Here is a 26,912-nt window from a genome sequence, read left to right as displayed (position 1 = left end):
GATTCACCAGCCTGAATTATTCTAAGCCTATTCCATCCCTAATCAAACTGTTTTGCTTTTATAGTTTTTATTTTGGTGTGCAAAGGTGCTTTATGGAGCCGTTTCTGTTGGAACATAAAATTCAAGCTCTTTTTACTACAGGAGCAAATTCTAGTTGACAGGATATTGCTCTTTGGGTGAGTTTTTGGTGTGCTGGCCTTCTTATAATGTCCTTTGCTCTGGCTATTTCAGAGCACTTGGCATTTCCCTTCTATGTAGCCAATTTACTGGATGCTGGAAAGTATGAAATTGGATCTTCAAAAGGATAATTTCTGATGCTAATATAAATCTAAAAAAAAAAAAAAAACCCAAACAGAAAGGGGTGGGCAGAGCCATATCACATGAGTTATCCAGACTTGTTTACATCCTGATTTGCAAAAGATACAGCTTGACCCCAGTGTAACCTTGAAGTCTACACAGGGAGAGGAAGTACTATGTAAATTAGAGCAGCCAAAACAAAACAGGCAGACAGAAGCTGAGTGTACAGAACAAGCTGGGGAGGCACTCTGCAAACACTCAAACACTTTGCTAGGGAGAAGAAAAGTGCACCCTTTTTTTTTTTTTTTTTATCTTAAATTTCTGGGATATAATTGGCTTTGAAAAAAAAATCCTTGCTAAGAAAAAATGGCCCCAGCCATTTTCCACAGTATAGGAACAATGTGTTTTCCTGCATCAGCCATGCCCTCCCAGGGAAGTCCTGCCTTACAGAGGACCAGCTCAGAGTGCCCAGGGAAATCTCCTTGTGCCCAAGCTTTTTGGCTGCAATCTAAATGGATTTTAAAGATGACAGTGGTGTCCTGAGGGCCCTGCCAGGGGACCAAAGCAATGAACACTGCCTAGAAGACACTTATCAGCAGTGAATGGCTGGTGGTGGTGAGCCAGCCTTGTGTTAGTCCCACCTGGTGGGTAAAGAAGGGGGAGAGCAGACCGAAGGCTGTGCATACCCAGGAGTTCTGCAGCACCACTGGGGCCATGCAGTTCACTCTGCACTGGGACACTCCTGTGTGGCCAACCCATGAAGAGACAGAGAAAGAGGTCTAGAGGGAAAATAATGTCATTTTTGCTGTGAGTTAAAAGCTTTCCACGCCACTTCAGTTTTAGCCATCCCTAACTCTGTACTTCCACTCCTGAGGCCGAGCCTCTGCATGCTTTTGACACTGCCTGGGATCTTCCTCTCATGTCTTGGCGGCGCCGTGCTTTAGAGAGTGGAGCCACCTGAGGACTTCTGCTGTGAAGTGATGCATCATCACTTTCAGCTCCCTCGAAGGATCTGGTGATCTCAGAAGCAGCACAAAGGAGGTCAGAGCGTGGCACCTGGCTCAGCACCAGCTGCAGGCTGGCACGGCAGCAGCTGAGTGTGCCTTGTGTCTAACCACAGCCCTGCTGAGCTGCTCGGTGTCTGTGGCTGCAGCTTTCTCACACACTCCACCATGTCAGCAGAGTGTTATTCCCTGCCTTGTTATTTGGAATAGATTTTAGGAGAGGGAAAGTGATTCCCATGCAAACCCCTCTTGGTTCTTGAGCCCATAAGACACTTAATCTCTGAATTTTAATCTCTGGGTGGAGGATGGAGTGCAGCAGTTGTGAGCAGTGTTTAATTGAGAACAATTATTTAGTCTGCTGCAGGCAGAGCCCAAGCCCAGCAGTAGTATGGTTTTGTGGCCAGCAGCAGGTTCACAACTAGTGAAGTTTAAGAGGCAGCAATGAGGTAAGATGTGCTCAAAAAAGGGGATAACTCCATGCCCCTGAATTGCCAAGATCCTTCCTGTAATCTCCATTAAACCAATTCTGAACCACATTACTTTACTGAAGTGACTGGGGACAGCTCTTACCCAGATGAGCATTGTCTGCTTCCAGGAGCAGCAGTTTTCTTTTGTCACATTTCTTGCTCCTGAACAAACCAGAGTTGTTCATGGAGCAGCACTGACCTGAGCTGTGCACAACTGCTACATCCCTTGGCTCATCCTGGGCTCACCAGGTACCACACTCTTCAAGCCTTTCTCAAGATGCTGTGAAGTCCACTTGGAGGTCAGGTGCAATTCACGAAGAACCCCAGTGGCATAATTTGTTGGTGCTGTTGAGAAATAAGAAGTATATTGTGCATAATGATGTCTGTGAACTTTTCATAGCCCTTGCTTGCCTGCTGTCTCCTACCAGCTACACACACACAATATACACTGGTGCTTTTCTTTGTCAGAAAACCATCACTGTTTAAGTGTAAAATGACCTTTTGGTATGCATATATATATTGAAGCAAAACATGTTTCCCATGAACAGTAATTGACATAAGAGTCTTGCTTTTAATGCAGAGATTTTAGTTATAGAAAGCTTCTGCAGCCACTGAACTGTGTTTGTACAGGAGAAATTTGAAAGAAAAAGTAAATGTGATAAGAGAAATGAAATCTTTTAAGGCAAAGGCAGGAAAGGAAGTTTAGGAAATACTGAGGCAGTCAGAGTTGCCTTTTATTTCTTGCACTGCAGATCTGTCAGTTTTCAGGGGTTTGAGCACAGGAAAACATAATGGAATCAGAATGTTTTGGGTTGCAAGAGACATTAGGGATCATCTGGTTATATCCCACTGCTGTGGACAGAGACACCTCCCACTACACCACTGGTGGCTACAGCCTGGCCTTGGACACTTCCAGGGATCCAGGGGCAGCCACAGCCTCCCTGGGCAACCTGTGCCAAGGCTTCACCACCCTCACAGGGAACAATTCCTTCCTAATATCTGATCCACACCTGCTGTCTTTTCATTTCAAACCATTCCCCCTTGTCCTGTCAGTAGATGCCCTTCCCAAAAGTCCTTCTCCAGTTCTCTTGGAACCTCTTTGGGCACTGGAAAGTCTCCCCAGAACCTTCCCTTATCCAGGCTGAACAATCCCAACACTCAGCATGTCTTCACAGGAGAAGTGGTCAAACCCTCTGATCACCTTCATGGCCTCCCCTGGCCTCGCTCCAACAGGTCCATGTCCTTCTGCCCCAGAGCTGGGTGATCACTGCAGCTGTGTCTCAGCAGAGCAGAGCAGAGGGGCAGAACCCCCTCCTTCCCCTGCTGCCCACATGGTTTTGGAAGGAGCCCAGGGCACAGTTGGATTTCTGGGCTGCTCCTGCACAGGGCTGGGTCACGTTAAGCTTCTCATCAACTAACACCTCCAAGCCCTTCTCCTCCAGGATGCTGTGAATCCATTCTCACCCAAGCTGTTCTGTGCCAGGGTGTGCTTGTGGCCAAGCCCTGCTCCAGCTCTCACCTCCAGCTCTGCTCTGCAGCAGCGGGAAATGTGAGAGGAAGCCGGCCGGAAAGCAAACGTTTCTCTCCAGTGGAGACCACAAGGTTCAGCTAACCTTAGACTTCAGCTAAGTCTGAAAATCTGGCTTTCAATTCATTCTCTCTTCAGATTTTGACCATGTGGGAAATATTTATTCCTCCTTGCACAGAAATTGATGAAGTAAATGGAAAATGTATCTTCTTAGTATTTAATTTGCTTGGTGATTAAACTAAATTAGTTTCAACCATTGAACAGTTTAGCAAACCTCTATTAATTTTTTGTAAGGAAATATTTGCCTGACTTTTTCTGTGAATTTATATGAAAAGAATAGCTACTAAATCTTCACCCATCTGTCTGTTTTTGATAAGGATATTGCTAGTGAATAAACAGAACCTGAATCCTAATCGGATGCTAATGTGTTAAGTGTAATGTAGCCTCTACTTCATAAATAACAACTGGATTGTAGAGTTAAAATAGTGTAATGATAGTTAGTATTTTGGACAGTAAACTTATTTTCAGATTTTTGAAGCAACCAGGCAGAATCAGGAACTTAATTCAGCATTTACTCAAGCATTTGGGTGCTTAAGCCATGTTGACCTACAGTGCCTTTGGAAATCTGTTCCTTTCCTTTTCAAAGCATCAGTGAAGAACTGAACTTGTTGCATTCTCCTGTTTTTCAGACAGTGCTTAGGTAATTTACAATGAAAATGCTGTCATTGCTGAGCTGAAACCAGAAGACCTTTCTTTGGGTATGTGTGTTATGAAAAGCATGATGTTTTCAAATACTGAATAAGTCAATATTTCCCCAATGTTTTTCAGACACAGTATGATAAAGTAGTCTTTCAGATTACTGATTTCAGGTTTGTATTAATCTTTTTCATCTCACTTTTATAAGTAAGGCTTTTGTTATTGCTTTCTTTTACTGCACTGAACCAGTAATCTGATCTCACTTTTTTGAGACTTAAGCATTGTTCTATAAATACAGCTTTGGGCTAGAAATTATTTTAATTTTTGACAGTTTCCATATGATTTTCATTGTTTGTGCCCACCACTAAATTATCTCAAAACATTGTACCATGGCTAACGGCTAAATTGGGTCTCTCAGAGTACTGTTTAATTTTTAGGCAACATTTATTCATATATGATTTAATAAGACAGCACAAGGACTAGATGAATGTAATTTGAAAAATGAAAGGAGAAGTAAAAAATTGTTTGCTTTCCAGCCAAAAGGGAAAGAAGCATATTTTTGACTGCCACCTTCTTTGCCTTCCCTGTGGCTCTTGTGGTACCCCAGTAAAGACATAATGGTGGTGACTCAGCCATGGGCAGTGTCAGAACAACCCCACCAGATGAGCACTGCACGAGCCCATTGCTCAGGAATGCTGCTTATTGCACATCATCCCTGGGGCTGTGCTGGCAGGGGATTGCATTGGAAATCAGGGGTTTTGTGGTGCAGCCTGCTCAGCCCCTCATGAGGGGTAATGGGCAGCCCCACTGCTGACAGGAATGATATGGTACCTTATGGGTGGCCTGACCATTTTACCTGATGGGGCAATCTAGAACACCATTAGAAATGAGAAATTAGAAATTCTAGTTTGCAAGCTATTGCTGCAAGGCTGTATTTTCTCACTAATAAATCAGTTAACTAAGAGGGATGTAAGTTTTGTCTCAGTTTTGATGGGACTACGCCAACAGTGCCACACTGACAGATCCCCCAGAGCTGAGCTGTTGATGAGCCAGGTGGGTCTGCCTAGGCTGGAGCTGGAACAGCAAAGGTCTCAATGTGGGCTGCAGAATCTCTCTGAGTGCTGGGTAAGGGCTGTCCTAACAGCCCAGCATCCTGCATTGCAGCCCTTCTTGCTGTTGAGATCTATTTAATGGAAAGAAACCTGGAAACACCCTAAAAAACCTGCTCTCAGTGCAGCACAGGGCAGGTCTGTGCTGGGTTTGCTTTGCACAGATGTCCCTCTCTGCCAGTGAGGGTATTGATGCTTTATATAAGATCATATATCCTAGGTTTTTTTAATTAATCCCCTGTCAAGAAAAAAAAATTAATATTCCATCACATCTCTTGGTTTATTCTGTAGTTGCCCCTTCACTTTTGCCCCATCACTCTATGTCCAGGAGGCTGGGGCAGGTCCCCTGCCACCCTTCAGGAGAAACTGCATTGTTACCTCTGTATAGGGGCAGCATGAGCAGGCAAACCCATAAAGAATTTAATTAGGTTAAGGATAAGTTTCAAAGCAGATATGAGCCTTTAAAATGTAGACATAAACAGAGCTTGCCATGGGGCATGTGTGTCCTTATGCTGCTGCTGAGGACACTGCAGAGGCAGCCACTGGCTTCTGTCTATAATTCCAAGCTGTGGGCTTGGATCATAGCTTTGTGACAAGCTCTAAACTCTGCTCTGCTCTGGATAATTTATATATACTTTTTTTTTTTTTCTTCCATGAAACAATAAGGTTTCACTTTTACTTTGGACTTCATCTGAAATTTATGCTGACCATTACTCATACCCTTTAAATGAATCTATAAATACAATCCAGACTGGAACTCTGCCCCCTCCTGCCTGCCAGTTTACAACATGCTACCAAAAAAATGCTTCTCCTGCAAACTCTTGCTTCTTGCTAAATAGTCTGACTCATGTTTTCTGGTTGGGAAAAGGGAGTGGCATCCTGCAAGGCTGCAAACCCTGTGCAGCTCCGTGTGACGCAGTGAGTGTGCAGTATGGAAAGGAAAATACAAGCTTTGTTTGCTTAACTTTATGGAATGCAATTAATGGCAAATGGCTTCAAAATATGGATTACAAAGTCATGGTATAACTGAATCTCATGTGTTTATACAGAAGAAAAGTCATGGTATAACTGAATCTCATCTGTTTATAAAGAAGACTTAAAATGGAGTTTTTAAAGAAATTCAATGTAGGGCTATTAAAAAAACCACTTAAGTCTGATGACTGAAAAAGTGCAGATGCATGGAAATATTCTTATAGTTTCCAGATTATTTTCATTCCAAGGTGTTTGGAACAGCTCCGTTTTTTTATTTTAGATTTTTTGTTTTGCTTTTTGGAGTCACTGCTTATTAATAATTTCCAAACTTTCTCATAAGCATGATCAGAGCATGATAAGCAAATCTTAATACACTTAAATTTAATTAAATATTTAACCATCTGAGCAAAAAAAAGTGCAAATTCTGTTAAACATTTTAATAGAAAAAAGTAACAGTTGTGAAAATACTCCCCTCAAATTACAGTAACAGCAACATTTTTTTCCTTTTTAGATGTTGTTTCTTTTCTTTGATAGAATTTTTATCAAGTCTCTTGCTGCAAGAAAAAGATCCCAGAAATATGCAGGTCTTACTTTGTGTATCAATATTAAACCATCTGCAATTTCAAAGAAGTGAAACTCATCTCTTACACTCAGGTTGCCAGATATTATCCAGTATAAAAAGCCTGATTGTTTCTTTGGGAAGCATTATCATTCCCACAGATTACAGCCATCATTATACACTTAGCAAGGAAAACCAACCCAAGAACAAAACAAAACCAAGGCTCCAAGGGTACAAACTAGCCATTAATGGTCCAGTGCCATTCCTTTTCAGCTTAATCAGCTGTGAGATGTTAAAAATCATCATTTCCCTTCCCTCCCAGGAGATCCTTGGGGAAATCCAGTCTTCTGCCCTCACTGAACTCTGCAGAACCCAGCACATGCTGCCAGCAGAGCAGGAGCAGGCTAAGAGCAGTGTCCTGAGGATGTTTGGGGACATCAAGGTGGCACCATCTCCCCACCTTGCATCCCACCCTCCTCTTAGAGCTGGTCTTGTGGCTTTGTAACCCCACTTTTGGGGCACTGTATGAGCCCAGCACATGGTGCTAAGAGTGCAGTGCAATCCTTTGAAGGTTATAGGCTTCTCCCTTGTGAGATGCTGCCTATTTTGCTTTGTTCCCCAGTGATGGGAACCTGCTTTGAGCAGCAAGAAATCAATTCTCCTTCTGGTATTGAGTCACAACAGAGGGAGCATGGTAGAAGTATGCACCACAATGTTTTTCTTTAGTCTGAGTGTTTAAACATTCAATATCATAATTAATACATGTGAGGTGGTAGAGAATCCACACAGAAGTTTGGAGAATTTCAGAATTATGGTGATTATGCATTTCCATGCATGTAGGTATTATGATCTTGGACTACATGGTCACATTTTTTCCCTGACAGTCTGCCTGCCACAACACACAGGCTGGATGCACAAGGGAGACAAATTAAGATTGCATGTGCAGCTGTAAATGTGACATTTGGAAAGTCTGAAATAGAACAGAACTAGCATTATTTTAATGTAGCTTTTTGTATGCATGCAAATAAGCTTGTGGCTTATGTTCATCTCCCAGGTGCTGAAGACTTTGATATTTGTTGTATTTAGTGGCTCTGTACTCGTCACTTCTAGAAATGGGGATGTGGAGCACAGTGGTGGAATGAAGATTGCACTGAGGTAAGGTGTGTTTCACTGTACCTCAAGTCAAATTACTGTTGATGTGTCAGACACATTAATTCATTACAAGCTCAGAAAGACACGTGCTATTGATTGTGTTCTGCCTGAGTAAGAATTTTCCCCATTTTCTCTCTCCTGTCCTGATCTGTAATGGCCTGAGGATCATTTTTAGGCAGCACTGATGCAAGATCACCTGTTTGTAAAATTTGGTTAGTTATTCAATGAATACCAGATTTTCTTTTACAGAAGACGAAAACCTTTCTTTTTATAGACTTTTACAAGTCACACGGCAAAAATAGAGTTTGTTAAGCTCATTCTATGTGAGCCCACATTATATGAGCATCTTGAAAGGTGATCAGAACCACTTAGACATGATGGCATCCAGCTCCTCTATTTTTCTGTCAATATCTGGGTTACTGAACACCCTCAACTTGTATGCACAAACCAGTCTTGTGCTTAGGGGGTACACACAGATCCCTCATTCTGAATTCTGGGCTTTGAATGATAAAATAATCCACAAGTATTACCCTGTTTCTTGATAATAGTGTCCAAAGTTGGATTAGATCTTAATGTCTTTGAAGTAACTAATTTTGTAATTATTTATTAGGAAGGCTTTTTACAAGTCATTATGAAAAGTAAAGTCAAAACCTTACTAACAATCTGCTTAAGATAACAAGTATAGGAAAAGTGGTGTGGTGGGTTAGTCATGCAAAATGGTAGGCTTCCAGAAATGGACATTTTTTTGCCTCTGCTATTCTTAAATGAATGCCATTGACTTAATGGGAAGGAAAAGTGTTAAGGAATGTGGTGACTCTTGGAAAAGCTGAGATATGATCTGCTTTACTCCAAGCCACTGACCCTCAGGGTGGATTTACAAAATATTAGATGAGCTTGGAAGGCATCAGTCTGTCCTGGCATGGACCAGCCAGGGTCAGGTCTTACAGCTCTTCTTGCTCATTTTCACCTGCACTGCTGACAAAGGTTTTGCACGTTCTGGAGCAGCCATAAATCTGTGCACAACCTGTTTCTGCTTCCTTCAGAACCTGATACTTCCCCTTTCATATCACCCAATGCAAGTTAAATCAATATCCACCTTATTCTATGAAATGGGTTGCCAAGTGTGCATTAGGGTAATTATTTTATTGTTTTGCTTGCATTAAAAAGCTGGACCTGGAATATCCAAAAAATATGGAATTATTTTTGCATCCACTATTCTCACAGCAGTTGCTTAATTCCTTAATGAAGATAAAAATGGCTTATTCCACTACAGAAAGGGAAAAGAAAATTATCTGACCATATGGCGTCATCTCCACACAGAGAGTTTAAAATAGACAGAAACTGTTTGCTTATTCCACTACAGAAAGGGAAAAGAAAATTATCTGACCATATGGCGTCATAAAGAGTTTAAAATAGACAGAAACTGTTCCTCATAGATATGACAAAAAGCAAAGACGTTTTACCACAAAGTGATGACTTTTTTGAAGAAGGTGCCCTTTATCCCAGAAACAACATAAGCATGACATGATGTGGCAGTTACCATGGCAACTAATTATTTTTTATTGAACAACAAGAATAAGCACAATAGCTTCACAAACCCAAGCATATCTTGGCAAGCAAGTTAAAATATCCTGGGGCATCATCAACATGTGCAGTTATCATTTTTCTCTTTTTTTTTGTTTTTTTTTTTTTCTTTTCTTTCAGAGGGTTTTAAAAATTTTTTGAATAAAAACAAATATATTAGATCATGAGTCACAAGAGGTGTGTTACTTTTTCATCTGACCTCTTCCTTTACCAAAATCTCCTCTTGCTATTGTTGTGCTGCTGATGAGTCGTGGCCATTTAAATGACAACATCCACCTTGGTTTTGTGCTGGAATTGATGATTCCACTTTTTCAGAAGATGCCCAAGTAAGGAGTTAAAGGTTGACAATTTAGCTGACAGGAGAACGTGACAAGGAAAACGGAACAGATGGGGCCCTTGAAAATACCATTCTTTAAAAGTATGTGGAATCAATTTAATCCACAACAACAGTACAATGAAGAATCTCATTCTGTAATTATGAGGCTGAAAGAGAGATGGTTTTGATCCAGATATTATTGATTTAGTTGACTGTGGGTAATAAAGTAATTCAGAAATTGTAGTGCCTGGTTCAGGCCTGGCTGAAGTCAACTGCACATTCTTCTATTTAGATACCCTTTTTAATAAATTGGAATGAACTTTAATGAACATCACACTCAGTATGTGAGTCAAGGGTGATGTACTGATGTTACCAAAGTTGATGGAACTTTTGCTGTGTCTGTACAATGTTGTCCAGATAGAGATGCAAGGAGAAAGTCCATGACACACTTCGTCATTTAACATCCAGGAGTGTAGAGGTTTGAATAAATTACTCCAAAAATACCAATGTTTTCAATAGCAAATATCAATGAGTAAACATTCCCATATGATGGTAGTTTACAGGTATGTAACTCAGTCTGTATAGTTCTCTATGCCAAATTCACGCTGTCACTCCTGTTATTGCAAACTGTCTTGAAGGTAAGTATCATATGAGCCTCAGTAGCAGAATTGCTGCTATCATTTCAATTATGCATGCAGGCTCATCTGAGGACAGATCATATGTACTGCCAAAGCCAAAACACTTCAAGAATGTTTCCATCTCCATTTGATAGATCAGATTGAAAGAAGAAAATCTCCATCTCGGTTCTTTCATTCAGGGTGACCTTATAACTGAATATCTCTGGTTTAATTCTAGCCTCAATTTAGGGGGAAAAAAAAGATCCTTCAACCACACATTCAACCTCAAGTTCAATATTTTGGTTTGGTTTTGAGTCAGTTGTGTTGAACCAATTAAGGTCAGATTAGGTCTGGAGAGGCTGCAAAATTACAGGGTCAAATGACACATGATGTCCCGTGGAACTGAATTGCAGTAGAGGTTGCATAAACACCATTAATATTGCTTAACATTGTTGTGGCATCTGAAGCAGTAAGAAACCAGAATGAGTGTGATGGAGAGTCTCCATGTGTAGTAAAAGTACCTTTGTGTGATGGAGAGTTGAACAAGACCTGCCAGGAAGGCTCGTGTCTCACCGGAGGTGCTGCTCATGTTCAGAGGGGTTTTGTTCAACAGCCCAGCCTGGATTAGGGGAAATGGCCTCTGAAAGGGGCAGGATAAAATCCCCATTGTCACTGTGTTTTCACTGAAACACAAAAGAGAGAATTACTTGTTCAGTGCTGTTGAAGATTTAGTGGTTCTGTTTGTAGAGTTGGAAGTACTGATTTCAGTGCCCTGCACCAATTCTAATGGAGATCAATTAATTTTGATGGCCCAAAAATGTTCCTGAGAAGCTCTGTCCAGTTGTGCTAGTGAGAGTGCCTAAAACATAACTTATTTATTCTCACTTTGGTTAAAACCATCATAGCAAGTTACTAATTTTGGCACTTAGTCCCTAGAAAGTCACTACTTGCTTCTGCTGGTGCAGATGCAGCAGAGTGACCTCTGGAGAAGGGGAGAGGTGGGATAATTTGTGAGGAATTAGAAATTCTTGTATTCCTGTAGGATGAGGCACTGGAGCTCCCCACTAGCTTTGTCAGGCACTTGATTCTTCAGTTGGTGAATATGTGTAGGTAGCACTGGGGTTCTCTCTGCTGCTGCTGAAGAAACTCCTCACATCATCTCTGTGCATGAGACTTGGCTGTGAGATTATCAGGGCAGAAGGTGAGACTGGGAAATAATGCTAGCTTGAAAAAGAACTTGTTGACACCCCCTCCCCAAAGTAATTTTAAAATATATGTAAATACTGGAATTTCCATTTACAACTACTTGTATTTGTGTATAGTATCTTGATGAAATACTGCTTATCAAAAAGCAAAGGTACTTGGTCCTGTTAATCTGATTTACTGTAGAAAAGCCTGGGGTGTTAAAAACTGTTTTCAGAAAGATGCTTTGTTCCTTCTAAAAGTCATCAGTGGGATGGTGGCCTGCGCACAAATGGGGGGTTCATTCATGAAATGTAGAGCATTTGGCAGACTGACACAGCAGCCAGGAGAAGTGTCACTCTGGGATGACAGACTATAAAGATAAACAAGCCTTTGTGGAATCTGCAGTGAAAAGGGATCATTTATTAGAAGGATAGGTGCTTTCCCAAGCCTTTTGATTTTCTTTCTGGCACTCTGCGCAAGGTCCTCCAGACACCATGAAAAGAGCAATGCCTGGAGGAGTCTTTGAGAGCTGAGACAGTGGGAGACTGGGCTGGGATGATCCCTGCCACTACAGGGATACACACCAGCTGAGAATGTAATCCTAACTGTGGATTGACTTGGTCATAGCTCAAAAAGAAATTTATTTTTATCATTGAAATAAACCCGTGCGGGCAGGAGATGCCGATGAGTTCACATTCCTCATCCAGCACCCATGAGGCTGATCCCTATTCATACATGAAGGCAAGAGAAGTCAACTCTCAGGCAAGTGCATGTTGTGGGTCAGACTGTAATTGACTTCTCCACTTTCCTAACAGGATTATATTGAATCCAGGAGTGGGATGCTGACAGCATTTTTTCATTGTCGCCGTTGGAGGACAAGGACAATAGGCAGCAAATTAAAAGTTCAGGGCAAATCAGTTATGTTATGTTTAAACATCATTTCGAAATGAAATATAACATGACATAATGTTATAAGGAAACAGATTTGACTGCCCAAGCACCTTTATACCAGTGCAGACAGCGATGGGGCCTTGGAAGAATAGAATATTATATTATTTAAATCCTACTTAATATTCTCTTACAGTATTGTAAGTTTAAAGGTGTTTTTGTTGTCAATGAGAATCATGTCCTGAGAATTTTTTGTTGATGATTTTCTTCAGCATCTTCTCCTCTATAGAATTTCTGGGAATGCAGTATGCAGCTCTGTGCTACATACAGCTGACTTTGTTACAGATTAGTAACTGGCTTTGTATTTACCAGAAGGAATACTTGGCTTTATCACACAGGCTTTTGCTGAGAGATTTCATCCTGTAGCTAGGTGACATGAACTTCATATCACTTGCAATTAGCATAAGAAAACATTAAGGGAAAAATAGTGTCTGCCATTTCCTACAGGACCAAATATTATTAAGGCAGAGGTCTATGATATAGTTGAATTTGTCAGATGATAAATATCAAGGCATATAGAAAGAGTTATGAAGCTGTGTTCCTAAAAATGTAAGGGGTATGTCGGGAATTACAGCTGCAAGGCTAAAAATGGCCTTTTTTCATACTACTCTTTTAACCAGAAATACATCTGAGTGCATACAAAAGAAGGAAACTCAACAGGAATCATGTAAATTGTAAGTGAAATAATAATATAGTACTTCTCAAAGATACATGTTCCCTTACCTCTCTCCTCCTAGGCTAGAAATTTTCCTATACCATAAATTTCTGTGCCATCCAAAGAATTCTAGTTGGGAAGTAGCATTAAAGGCTGTAGCTGAAGTGTGGCAAAACGCACAGGTGTCAGTTTTGGCAGGTAAAAGTTTACATCTGCTGAGTATCATAGCTCACACCTGCTCTGCTTAAATCACATTGTGGATAAGTCTATACTGGAGTGTAATGGAAAATACCTAAATTAATGCTAACTAGTTACTCCTATCCCAGCACTCCAGGTATGGAGCCACTTTTCACCAAGTACCTAATGAGCTGGCACTGAGCTCCAAGCTGCTGCAGGCAGAGCACTGTGGAGCACTGTGGAGGCATTACCCGCATCCCTGAATGTTGATTCACAAAACTGCATCCTTGCAGGAGCAGTGGGAATTGTAGGCTGTATCTTTTGACAGCCATGTATCTTCTAAAGCAAACCCCTCTCCTGAACAGGGATAGAGGAAACTGTTGATTATCTGTAGAAGAGGCATTTTCTGGCAGGGAAGGAGCTCTTCGTGCTCTCTGAGTTAGAAGTATCTCCACCAAAGCCTTCTGTTTTCTTTAGATATCTATAAAGTAGCCCTTCTGGGCCCATATGGATGTAAAACCATACTCACAGTTGTTTCTGATAAAGGCATTGAGTGTCCTGCAGCAAAAGTTTGAACTGGCAGAAAAATCTCATGTTGTTAGCACTCGCTTTAATTTCAAGAACAATAATTAGGAGCTCAGATACTGGGGTGATGACTGTTCCAATCTGAATAAAGCAGCACAATGAACTGCCTCAGCAGCATGTTTTGGAGCAGTAGCTTTTCCTCCTACCCTTTGCCTCCTACTCTGAAGTTTGTAGGAGATCCCATGCATATTACAGCAAAAGTGTGGTATGCACTGACTGAACTGGGGGAATTCTCTCTCAGGCAGCCAGAGGGTTTTTATTTCCCAAGCACACTTCTCTGGCAACACATGAGGACTACAGTGAAAGAAAATGTTTTGCCTTTTATCTGAATTTCATCTGGAGTCAAAGCACTGAAAGATGCTGAGCAGTCTTGTGTTAGCCTTGTAGAGCTCTTGACCCTCTGCTCAGGAGTCAAATTTGTGTGCAGTCCCTTTGAGAGCAGTGACACTTGCACATCCACACCTTGCAGCATCTTGGCCAGTGCTCTTCAACCAAACTGGATCAGGCCTTTGGCAGGTGACTTCTTCTGCTACTGCAGAAATAGAGGTAGGGAATCCCACCTCAGCTGGTTCATCTGTCAGGAATGCAGGAATGAGCTGTTCTCTGCAGCGAGGACCTGTAACACTGAACAGTGAGTGGTGGCACCAGCTCAGGGTCTTTCCAGAGGTGATTCACTGAGCCACTCACACCTCTAGTCCTTTCCTGCAGAGTCTTCCTGTGCTGTACATTACATGGGGTTACGATCACCTGGAAAGACATCCCCTTTCCATAAGGCTCCTTAAGAACCAGCTACACGTGATTAATTTAAAAGGTGATTATCATAATCTGCAATACTGTTCTTAGGCTGCAGACATTGCAAGGACAAATGACAGCAGAATTTGACATCAGAACTGTAGTTTACAGGTAATATAGTTAAAGTGAAATGTCATTTATCAGAGAAGACCTCAGAAGGAGCTTCCAAATCACAATATTTGCAGGAGCAGCAGCAGCCAGTCAGGCACAGGCGTGTGCTGCACTCTGTGTATGGAGGTGCTGGGCTCACATGCTCATCACCCTTCTTATCTCTTCCTGCCATACTGAATCCCACTGCAAATCCACACTTAAGTATTGACACTCCCTGTCTATCCTTGTCCCCACACAGCAGTGAGAGGCTGTTCCTCCTGCCCTGTGCTCAGGACGGACTGGTCTGGTTGGTTAAGATGCACATTCCCCCTTGCAGACACACTCTGGAAATGCCCCTTTCTCTGCAAAACACAGCAAGCAGCAGTGGGTCCATAAGGAATATTTGAGTCCTTTGCATCTCCTCAGTCTCCTCCAAACTGGGCAAGAACACAGAGGGAGTTTATGGACTTGGCTGTGCAGAGCTCAAGGTCACACACAGGAGCTGCTGATTTAATATTCATTTAGTGTTAATCCTGCAACTCATTAGAGAATACACAACAGTTGTTGAACATTTTTCAAAGATATATTTACAAATGCACACATTAAGCCTAAAGAGGCTATGTGGAACAGAGGCTAGACAGAGTTAAAGGAATAAAATAGGGATTTATTAAAAGGCCTTCAAAGGATACACCTTGGGTAGTGCAAGAGCCTGGCTATGGCTCTGCCCAAGGTGGGCCCAATATGGACCCAAGATGGACAACAGGTCATGTGTTTTCACACTTTTATAAGTTTACATATTGGGGTCAATTGTCCAATTACACCTTCAGGTTATGAAGTCACATCCTCCCAGTTTGCTCTCATCAATTCCCTGTTTTTTTGTACTTTTTGGGCCCAAAGCTGCAATGGCATCCTTGGTTCTCAGGCTGGAAAAGGATTGTTTTGTCTGACTAAGCTCTGAAGAGAACTTACTAACACTTTATATGAAGTTCAGAGTTGCACACTAAGGCAGTACAGAATCTGAAAAACATGAATACTAAAACTTAAAAAAAATACATTATGCATTAATTTAATCTAAAAGTATTGAACATTTAGTGCAAAACACTAAAGGAGGTTATGAAAGGAATCATTAGTGTTCTTGTGGTGCTGAAGCATTTCTTAGCATCTACTACTTTAAGCATTACAAAGGGTCAAGAGAAGAGCTCAGGATCAGCTGTATGCTTAGAATTTTTTTGGCAGGATGGAGACGACTGAACACTTTAGCTAAGAAAGGAAGATGGGAGGGTCAACATGAAAAATTGGAAATGACATATCTGGGCAGCCTTAATGAGACACATGCAGGCATGGGTCAGTTCTCTTGATGACATATCAAGCTCAGAATCACATGAATCCAAACCCCTGTGTATATTGGTTGTGAGTGTGGAGCTTTAGATGAAGTTTAATTCCAGTTTAGCAACTTTTGGAGCATTAAAGAATAAGGCAGCTGTTCATGTTATTCTGTAAAGCTGGAATGGACTAAACAAATGAGTCAGTAAAGTCAGAAACACGTTAGAGTTTCCATGTCTATAGAACAGGAATGTGTATGGGACTGTGTGTTTTTATGTGTACATGCACCTAATAGCCATGGTTATATAGTCATCTGTCTGCAATATCTGCAAGAGTTATTCAATAACATCATTTCATTAGATCAGCTCTGCCTTTCACTGACATATTTGGGTTTTTTATACAACATGGTATAACGACAGCATGTTAAAACAATCTGAGAACATAAAAATTAAAAGATTTGTATAAATTAACAGAAGAAGAAGAAGAAGAAGAAGAAGAAGAAGAAGAAGACGAAGAAGAAGAAGAAGAAGAAGACATGCTTTTGGCAATTTACTTACACCTTTTTTCACACTTTGTTCGAAGAAAATAGGCAAAAGATAATGAGAACAGAAATGTAAACTCTTGGAGGCTTCAATTGTAGTTAATACCCATGAAATCCTCTCATTTCAGTGCCTAGTAAAATGTTATAGGCTACTATGGTTTTTGTCATCGGTGGATTTTGTAGACCTTCTTAATGCTGTGCAAACCTTTTATAATTAATAAGCAATTATCAGCCTGTTAAGGAAGTTGCTCAACACTTCAGACTTTGACAGTTGACCCATTTTGTAGACAAATATGCTGTCAGCCATTAGGTGTAGCTCCTAGAGAGATGTTTTTGGAGATGACTACAAATCAGTACTCGAAACAGGGAAATTCACCCCTTATTGATGGAGATTTAAAACCAAACAAACTCTATTAGTGATCAAAAGGTGCATCTGCTCTTTGAAAGGCAAAGTTTAGTGCTCCATAAATTCAGAAAGCATCACTCAAGTGATCTTTGGAATCAATATTACAATAAGCAATTGTCAGTTCTGTCATTGCTGCATTGAGTAATTAAAAGTCATTAATTTTAAGGGGTTCCACTGACAATGTAGGGTCGATGTGCATTGATGTGTTTTCTCTAATCAATAGTGTGGGCAACAGTCAATCTTCTTGGCTGATAAGCACATCTGCAAATTAAACTCAGATTATTTACTATTAGTTCTAGTTTATATGATATCACCTTTATAAAAGGTAGGTCCATATCTGAAGGAGGATAATGATAAAAGCATTAGAAAGAGAGGCAGGTTCACTTGACATATTTGTTATTTCTTTTCCTAAGGATAAATTTTTCAGGGCAGTAGCAGATCTTCCCTTGAAGACTCCAAGCAATAGAAAAATTGCTAAAAATTGCTAGAAAGAGTGGCTCTTGTGTTATTCAGAAAGAAAATAACAGCAAATGAAAAAAGGAGCAGGAAACTCCATGTGAGGAAAAATGCCTTGTGTTGTTGATTCAGTGAAGTGTTTCCTTCATGATCTTACAGAGACATGTTTATTCTGGGACCAGTGTTCCCCAAAATGGCTGGAACCCCTCTGCAGCCCATCTGTGCAATCCCAGAGCAGCTCTGCCAGGGGCAGAGGAGCCAGGCTCTGCTGTGGGCATCAGCAGGGCTCTGGGGGCACAGAGCCCAGCCAGACTGCCCAGCTGAGCAGCAGCTTGTGGGGCTCTTGGTGATTTCCCCACTCCTCAGTCAGACTGGAAATACCTCCAGTTGTTCTTGGCAGTTCAATGTGTGCCTTGGCTGCAGCTGTAAGTCTCTCTTTTGCTTCTGATTCCTCCTCTGACCAGCCTCCCGGGCTTTGCTGCCTGTATTTCATCCCTCCTGCAAATCCTGCTTGTTGCACCCAGGGTTGCCAACCCTTCCCTTGGATTCCCAGCATTTCTACTTGCCCTTTGGCTATGTATTTTGGGTTTCTTGGCCCAAAATGTGATCATTCCTGTTTAAAACCTTGTCTGAGGCAAACACTTTTCTTTTGGTCTTTGGGTTTGGGCAGAGGCAGGTCTCCCTGTGTGTCTGCACTTGATTCCAAGCCCAGCCTAAGCCTGGCTCTGACCTGCAGGCCCTGACTGCCATGTGCTGCCTGTCAGTCCTACATCCTCAATAAGGTCAGTGAGTTTATGTGTGGGGACATAAAAAGAGGATGTGTCTGCGTGAAGCTCATTTTGAGTTTGTTTAGCTGGGCACATAGCATGGTCCATCCATGATTATGCCAATGCTGCTGTCTTCATGGTCCTTGTGGATAAAACCTGGTTTATGTGTTCCTAACTTTGCCAATCCTGCTGCACTCACAAACACACACATATTTCTTGTTGATCAGGATGAGCTGTGGTTTAAAGTCAGTCAGTAGCACTTCAGGGAAAATATTTCCATGTTCCTTTAAAGTGAGAAATGATTTTTCATATTGATTTGTATTCTGAGATTTAATATAACATCATGTAACAAAAAAATGTCGAGGTTTCCTTCCCTGTTGCATGCATAGGCCCATATTTTCAGTAGGACAACCTTCATTTAAAGGCTGGACTGGATGATCTTGGAGATCTGTTCCAGCCTTAATGATTCTATATGGTAACATGGGCAAGGCAAGCACACGAAGATGCAGGGAATGAGGTGATCTCAAGCAGCATCACCCCCACATCCTGCTGTGAGGAGGATTTGTCACCCACCAGAGTGAATGTCTCCTACAGCAATGATAGAACTTGGTCACTATTTCAAGTGACATACAAGTGATTTGTGGGAGTTGTGCTGGTGTTGCCCACAGGTGGCTGTTTGTGTCCATCTACCTGAGCTTGACTGGAAGAGCAGATGGAGCTGAGAAGGTCCTCTGGTGTGGTGGCATTGCAGGTTGTTCTTGGCTGCCACGAGATGACAGAGACCTCTCAGGATGGTGTTCTGGTCTCTACACACAATTAGAACAGGGTAGATTAGCTTAATGTGAATCCAGCTTGGCTGCATCCCTATGGTGGCAAACCTCTCATTGATTTTGTGCTCTGAGGAGCTGCATTTCCTACAGACCTTAAGATTATGGTGAATCTTAAGGTCTGTAGGAAATGCATCCATTATGATGATGGTAATGTGTGGGTTTGGTGCTGAAGGTCTCAATCTTCATCCTTATGAGTCCCTTCCAATTTGAGATATTCCATGACTCCATAATCTCTGGCACTGACCAGGGTGGCAGCTGTAGCAGGGGACTGCAGCAGGGCTGTGTTCCATGCTCATGGAGCAGGAGGGCAGCAGCAGCTGGAGGAGGTGACCTGCCATGTGTGACACCAGATATATGAGAATAACCAATGACTGCATCTAAAATGAGTCATCCATAAACAGAGGTTTGATGTGGTAAATTCTAAAGGTATAAGCGAAAGGAAAAACATGTTCCCTGTAGATACAAATTAAGATATTTTACTCTGGCTCTGTGTCATTGTTGTTGTTTTTGTTTTTTTACTCGAGCAAGAGACTGTTCTGAATCAGACTTTAATTTGCAAATGTGTTTCCAATTCCCCTGGTGAACGAAGCAGAGTGTGTATAAATAGATTCTTACTATGAAGCAGAATGCCAACATGTAACCCAAATCCTTGCATTTAGGCTTTACATGCATTTTTAGATGTTCACTTTCCCAAGATGTATTTTTTCTTAATGGAATAACTTCATACTCCTGCCCAATAATTCTGACATTAAATAAATCTAAAGAACTTCTTGTGTATGCTGAGTACAGTGGTTCTATGGAATGACATTTGGATTTGGTTGAAGTTTAATAATACAAAAGAATAACTCAGAGCTAAAAAATCCTGCAAGTAAAGAAAAATGCAGTACTTTGAAATGTAATTAGATTACATACAAGTAAAATGCTAGTGCTATGTTACATTACCAAATTAAGTTTAGTGGATTTACCAGCATGGACTGGAATTGCATGACCAAATTCAGAGGTGGGTAGAGCAGCAATTTAAAGCTCTGGTGGATTAAGTGCAGTGGTTTCAAAAGCTGTCATTCCCATTGTCCCACTCCTGCCTCTCCAGGTATCCACGTGTCACCCACGGTGGTTTAAGTACCCCCTGAACAATAAACTGTGCCAGCTCAAGCATAACTACATCCCATTAGGCTGACATTAACCTCTGGCAGAAGGATGAGGCAGAGACTAGAAACACTGTTCATTTAAACTGCCATTCCTAAATCCACTAGGGCTTGACTCACAGAGATCTTTTATCTTCCTCTGCCTTAGGAAAGCATCTAAGCACAGGTGGGATGAGGAGCTGAGCATATGGATGCTTAGGCCTGTGCAGGTCAGACTGAGATTGAACAGATATGATAAAATATGTCAAAAGACAGGAGTTCCCTGGATGAAATGTGCAGTAGCTTCCAGAATCCTATGATCCTGATGGACTCTTTTCAACAGATTGCTGTGGTTTTTAAATCTTATCTTGTGAATATATATTTTTTATTCATTATAAAATGCTCCAGAAAGAAAATATAGAGTTTTGTGCAAAGCCACCTGCATATATTTGAAAATGAGGGCATAATTACCCATACTTATTCATATCATAAGAAGTAGTTAATGCTTCATCAAGGCAAATATTTGAGCTTATCTGTCTATGAAAATGTTTTTTTTAATCGGGATAAATGGGTTGCATAAATATCTTACTATGAAAAAATTCTTGCCAGAGACTGGTGAAACTATGAATTGTAAGTGTTCAGGGTAACACTTCTGTGAACTAACAGATAAGGAACCTTGAAAAACTCAGTCGAGAATAAATAAAAAAATCGATGGCTTAATCTGAAAACCATTTTTGTGTGTTGTTAGACTTAGACCAGATTTTTCTGTGTTTGGCTTTACAGTACTGCTAGCCTTCACACTTTTATCGTGAGTGATGAATATTTGTGGAAGCTCATCCTTTACTTAAAAATCTTAGCTTTTATTTCAGAAAACAGATCTATAGCTGGATCAAAAAGCTTTTAAATATGACCAGTGTTTGTACAAAAAACATAATAAAACTAGACTTATCTCTTTTGGTAATGCACTAATTCATATAAAAAACTTACTATTCAATGAACAAGACCAGGATACCATCAGTTATTCCCAAGGATTATGTCCAGGTGCTGTAACCAGATCATGTTTAATATCTGGAGAAGCTGAGTGTGAATTGGGAATCTAAATGTAGCCTGGCTTTGTAGTCAAAGTGAAGGAGGGGAAGGTGGTGACGTTAAAGCACACAGCAACCCAACCAGGTGAGGATGAGATCCAAGTCCACCTGAAGATGAGGAAATAGAAATTCCTGTGAGATACCCAAGCAGTGTGAATGGCAAGAGGAGAATGAGGGCAAGGCCAAAGAGAGATACCCACAACGTTTCTGAGTCCATCTCATGATTCTGAGGGGTTTGTTTTGTCATTCTTTGTGGGTGATTTGTGATTTGTGTACATGGCAGTGCTGTACTTATGAGAAAAGTTACATTGTCCTCCAAGTAAATATATGTCTAAATTTTCTTAGGGGATTACACTAAGCACTGCACAATAGTTTATTTCAACAAAAGCTAGAACAGCTCCCCATACAGAAACTGTTCTCTTAGAGCAATGGCCCTTTATTGTATTTGCCTTAGACTGGTTTGGAGACAGCCAGAAATTTCTTTTGTCTAAATATTTTTGTCACTGCTTGTTTTCTGTGTGGTGTAACATGTCTGGAAGATTAATGTTTATCTCCTGAATGTCCATTATCAATTTTAAATCTGAATGGCACATGCACAACAATTTCTCCCTGCCTATGGCAGCAGATTGTCAAGCAGAATTGTAAAGTATTGCACTGTCTTCCATGGTAAAAGCTATTCTACTGTTTAGGTGGAATTATTTGATTAGTTCAGGAAACTAATAGTTCATAAATAATTGAAGTCTAAACTCAACCCTTCAATTGGATAAGGTTCAACATCATGAGAGATGGTATATGCTTCAGTTTTGTTGCTGAGGGCTTGAAAATATACTGTGTAGATATCAAAGAGCTGTCAAGCAAGATTTCTAACAGGTTGAGTGCATTGAGAAACGAGTTAGTTAAAGTCTAAGCATGAGTGATAGTGTTTGCATAGTAAAGCAGAGATTATGGCACTGCTGGACTGTAAGGGGATGACTGATGTTATACTGAGCTAATAATGCTTATGAAGCTTGAGAAAATGTACAACACAAATTATTTTTCTCTCTTGAAAATGACATTTGAAATCTACCCAGAGGAGCTGAATTGCTTCCCACATGAAGCCCTGCAGGGGAAAAACACATGCCAAAGGCAGACTGGAGGGAAGCATAGTTGTTTGCAAATACATTACTGCTCCTCAGCTGGGCTTTCAGCACACACTGGAGCTGTGTGGACAGGAGGCTGCCCAGGGTCCTTCTTACTGGGTCTTCAGGGCATCCATTTGGTATTTCTGATCTGGATTGTGGGGAGAGGTTTCTTGTCACTGAGATATGGGTGTGCTTTGAAAGCCAGTGCGCCCTGCTTAGAAAATTCTGGGTGATTAAGAGAGAAATTCCTAATGAAGATGTGTGAAAATTGGGATCTTTATCTTCTTAGCAAGGTGGCATGCAAAACCATGAGATGGGCTGTACACTGTGTCCCACATATATTTATAATCCAGACATTGTTAGCAAGACTAGAGAAAATATTATATGCAAAGCATTTATGTCACTCAGTTGCTGGTGATATGTGGGCTTCTATAAAGAAACCACTCAGATGGTGTCATTAGAGAAAAGTTTTGGAATGCCTGGTGTTTTAAGGCCCATCTGGTGTCCTCAGAAGTGCTGATTCCTTGACTTCAGATGCATAGTGGGTAAGGCATGCCTTTGAACCTTATAGTCTGAAAAGAGAGAAGAGAGAACTTTTCCCTCCTGAATTGTGGTTTTGAAAAGTGTATTTTAAGTCAAGAACACTTCTTTGGGAGACCACAATATGTGAGAGTCATAATATCAGACAGTTTGAGTTGGGTGCAGATGTTCTTGGCGTGTTACTAATCTCAGAGCCTTAACTTTATCATGGAGCTGAAGAGTCAGTGTAAGAACTTCCCAGTAATCTGAACCAGAAAATTTATTTCAGATAGACTTGTAAGTACTCAGTAGGGGTCCAGTTTTAGATAGCCTTAAAGCCTGACCTTTAAAAGGTGCCATTCCAGACACCTTCAGTAATTGTGTCTCTGGAAAACTTTATTCCTGCATCTGTACAGTTCTGCAGCTTGTGATCACCTAATTTATTTTGGTGGAATTTGAAGTCTACTACCATTTGTTTGTGTGGGTTTCTCATTTCTGTGTTTTCTTGGTAAATTCTGCAACACTAATTTGCTCTTCCTTACTTCTGTGAGTGTTGACGTGTTCTCACCACCTGCCTTTGTGTAACAATTGCTCCATAACCATTCTGAAAACAAAGATGTTGTCAAGATACAAGTATTATGGAGGATTTTTTGGAGTTTTTTTTTGCCTTTGGCATTTGTTTTATCTTTGTTTTCTTGGGTAATTTGAAAAATCTCTTTGCTGTGTATTTTAGGATTAATTATATTTTTTCTGTCATATAAATGACAGATCAATTCTTAATTTAAAATGCTAGATGGTGATAACAAATAACAAGGAAAATTGATATCAAGTTGAACTATTTTAAGCTCATTAGTACATATTCAATTAGGTATTCTGTATTATGAGTAGAGAACAAAAATATTTATTCAGAGTAAAGGCACTTCAGTGAAAAGAATATTTAATTTTTAATATCTCAAAAGAAATATGCACCATTTTCACTTTTATTTCCATTATGCCAAATGTAAGTAACCCAATCTCTTCTGGAGTTAGAACAAGCCATTCCTACTGCCCCTTATTCACTCCCAGATAAAGCAGCAGACAATCAAGTCTCCCCTCCACAGCACATTTAGTGTGACAAAAATATTGCCTACTTGCAAACACAAGTGTCTTCAGAAGGATTATTTCTGAAGGAAAAATGAAATACTGGTGCCTATTAAAACACATTAATGGAAACTGCAAGCGATGGAATAAGACTTAATTTTGTTTTCAAGTTTTGGCCTGGAGCCTCTCTTCTATAATTGCTCTCCTGGATTGTACATGTAGAAACAGGAATGCAGCAAGGATTTATCCTCACCCTGAGTTTCCTCCTCCTGTTTCAGATGTCAAGGTAAGACCATCATCACAATGCCAGAGCCTTTGTGTGATGTGGGGAGGCCAAAATAGGAGATAAAGGGTGTTAAATATCCCATATCTGCTGCCTGGAGCATCGACTAGGATTTGGTTCATGGCTTTAGGGTTGTGTGAGAGGAAGGGGAGCAGCTGCAGAGACAAAGCTGGTGCAGCATGGCTGAGACCTCCCTTGGGAGAAGGCATCATCCTCTTACCTGCAGCTGCCCTCGCTGAGATCTCCTCCTCCTCCTACCCCGGGAAAGAGAGACAGCTATGGGGCACTCAGAGGGAATGGCGACAACCAGCATGGTGAAAGTAAAACCTTTTGTTCCCCCAAATGTCATTGAAACCTTATTTAAGCAGACAAACTGTTCAGAGTCTGTATCAGAAAAAATGCAAGTTAGGTAATGCTTTGGAAGGCCTATCAGGAATTTTGTTTCAGAGCTCTCTGAGTAACTCAGCGGGATCAGATGCTCTATCTCCATGTGATTACATACTGCCAGGGTCCAGAGAGGTATTTTTGCCCAGAACTAAGCTGCCAGGAAGTCTGAAGGAGAATACCCTTCCAAATGGTGCAGGATTTTGTTATTAGTTCATAGAGATCTGCACAAAAAATGAACACTGTGTCCATGTTCTGAGGGCCTGGATTGGGAATTTTTATAAGAATGAAGTAGCTGATGCATAAATGAAAAATAGACAAATCCTCATTTGCAAAAGGTGTTGGACAAACATAGTTTACAATAAACAATTAGTTTTTCAGGAACAATAGCAGCAATAGGAAAAGTTGTTGCCCTTTCCATGCACAGTAATGTGAAATATTCTAAATACTGTAAGTGAGCAGGAGGCTCTATTCTGCTCTACAAATAGAAATGGATACCTTAATATATAGAGGAATGGACAAGTATCTCAGAAGGTGGCTTCTGATCACCCATAAAAGCTTTATAACCTGCATAATGCAAGGACTAGCAGTATGGACCTTAACAACTGCACTGGGAAGTGTGCACACTCACTGCCAAACCCATCTGCGTGCTGCTCCCTGATAGGAAGGATGAATGTCAATGATTTACCCTCTGCACAATCTGATCTGGGCAGGGCTGCAGCCAGCACTGCCAGCCAAGAGCGAGCTGCTCACACCAGTCTGCAGCACTGGAGCCTTTTTTACCATGCAAATAATTACTGTAAATTAATAGAACTATTACCATGTGAGAAATCACTTTGAACCCAAGCTATGGCATTTTACAAAGGCCAGATTTGAATAGCATGCATAATCAGTTTGGCTGATTAATTAGTTAATACTGATATAAAGGAAGAATGTGATGGACCTGTTTTCCAGTGATACTAAGACCATTTTAGATCAGTTTTTTGGCAAGAAATTATTGCTCAAAGTTGTTAGAAAAGCATGTCTCTGTGTTTTCATACAGGCTACCATTCTTCAGCATGTTAAGCAAATGCTGTAAAAATATCTGCAAATACTGATTTAGGTTCAGGTCCATGTTTTGTGTTGTCTTCCATGAGTACAATTGAAGTGTAAAATCAAGATGCCCATGGAAAGCTCTTGCACCCTCAAGTGCTTGTGGAGATGGGGTTGTAAATTTGCACAAATAATGATGGGGAAAGAATTGTACTTGTGTGCTTGAAGGTATGCCAAGGTTCCTGTCTTCTTGCAAATTTGCCTGGGTGGATTTTAAGGGTATGCTTTCAAAAACCACATGAAAATTTTGTCTTTAAGTTTGCTTTCTGTGAATATAGTATTTGCATTTGGAAAGAGATTCTAAAGCTGAGCCAAGTGTATTACAGAGCTCTCCCCAGCTGTGTGATATAATAACATCTTGGTTGTTGTAATGGTCAGAGTTAATGAGGGACTTAAAAAAAAGGTTGAAGGTATTAATAAATAACACTTAGATTTATCAGCCTTTGGTTATTTCCAATTCTGAAATAAATGAGTTGCAAAGAGTGAGATAAATGCTGGTTTATTTTTGGAATTATCATGTGTTACAATTCAAGATCAGATTAGGGTCAATTTACACTAAGTCTGCTTTGAAACTATTATATAAGTGAGCCAGAGTAGGTCACTATGTCCTGCTCTGCATACAAAAAGCTCCCAGACTCAGTGTCTATAAATAAAGATCAAGCTAAACCAGACAAGCAGCTTGAGTCTAATATTGGGAAGATCATTTTGTGCTACCTTCTGTAAATAATTATGCTGGAGTCCAAGCGGGAAGGGAGAACACACCATCATCTGGTGTGCACCACGCACAGAGTGAACAAGATTATGTTTTGGCATTAATATCAGCATTAATAAATAACCATTCCTAGCTCTTAGTAAATTCCAAGACTAAAATATGAGCCAGAAGAGTGGGTGATGTTCAGTTTTTATTTATCCATCCACTTACCTATCATATTTTGTGTTGCAGTGTCAGAAGACAAAATAGCATGGCAGGGTTTACTTGTGAGATGCTGTTGCCCTAGTTACCAGTCTCATATCAGGGTTAAGGTTGACAGTGTGGGCTCATTCCTTAATCTCAGCTCAGGTTGCTCACAAGGGAAGAGGCTTTAATGTTAACTGAGCCTGTCTTTGGCTTGGGGAGTCAGGCCTTTAACAATGCACCGGGGAGTATTTCTTCTTTGCGGCTGTC

Source organism: Onychostruthus taczanowskii, unplaced genomic scaffold, assembly GCF_017590055.1.
Source record: "Onychostruthus taczanowskii isolate IOZ18803 unplaced genomic scaffold, ASM1759005v1 scaffold18, whole genome shotgun sequence".
Classification (NCBI taxonomy): domain Eukaryota; kingdom Metazoa; phylum Chordata; class Aves; order Passeriformes; family Passeridae; genus Onychostruthus; species Onychostruthus taczanowskii.
This window is presented reverse-complemented; position numbering follows the sequence as displayed.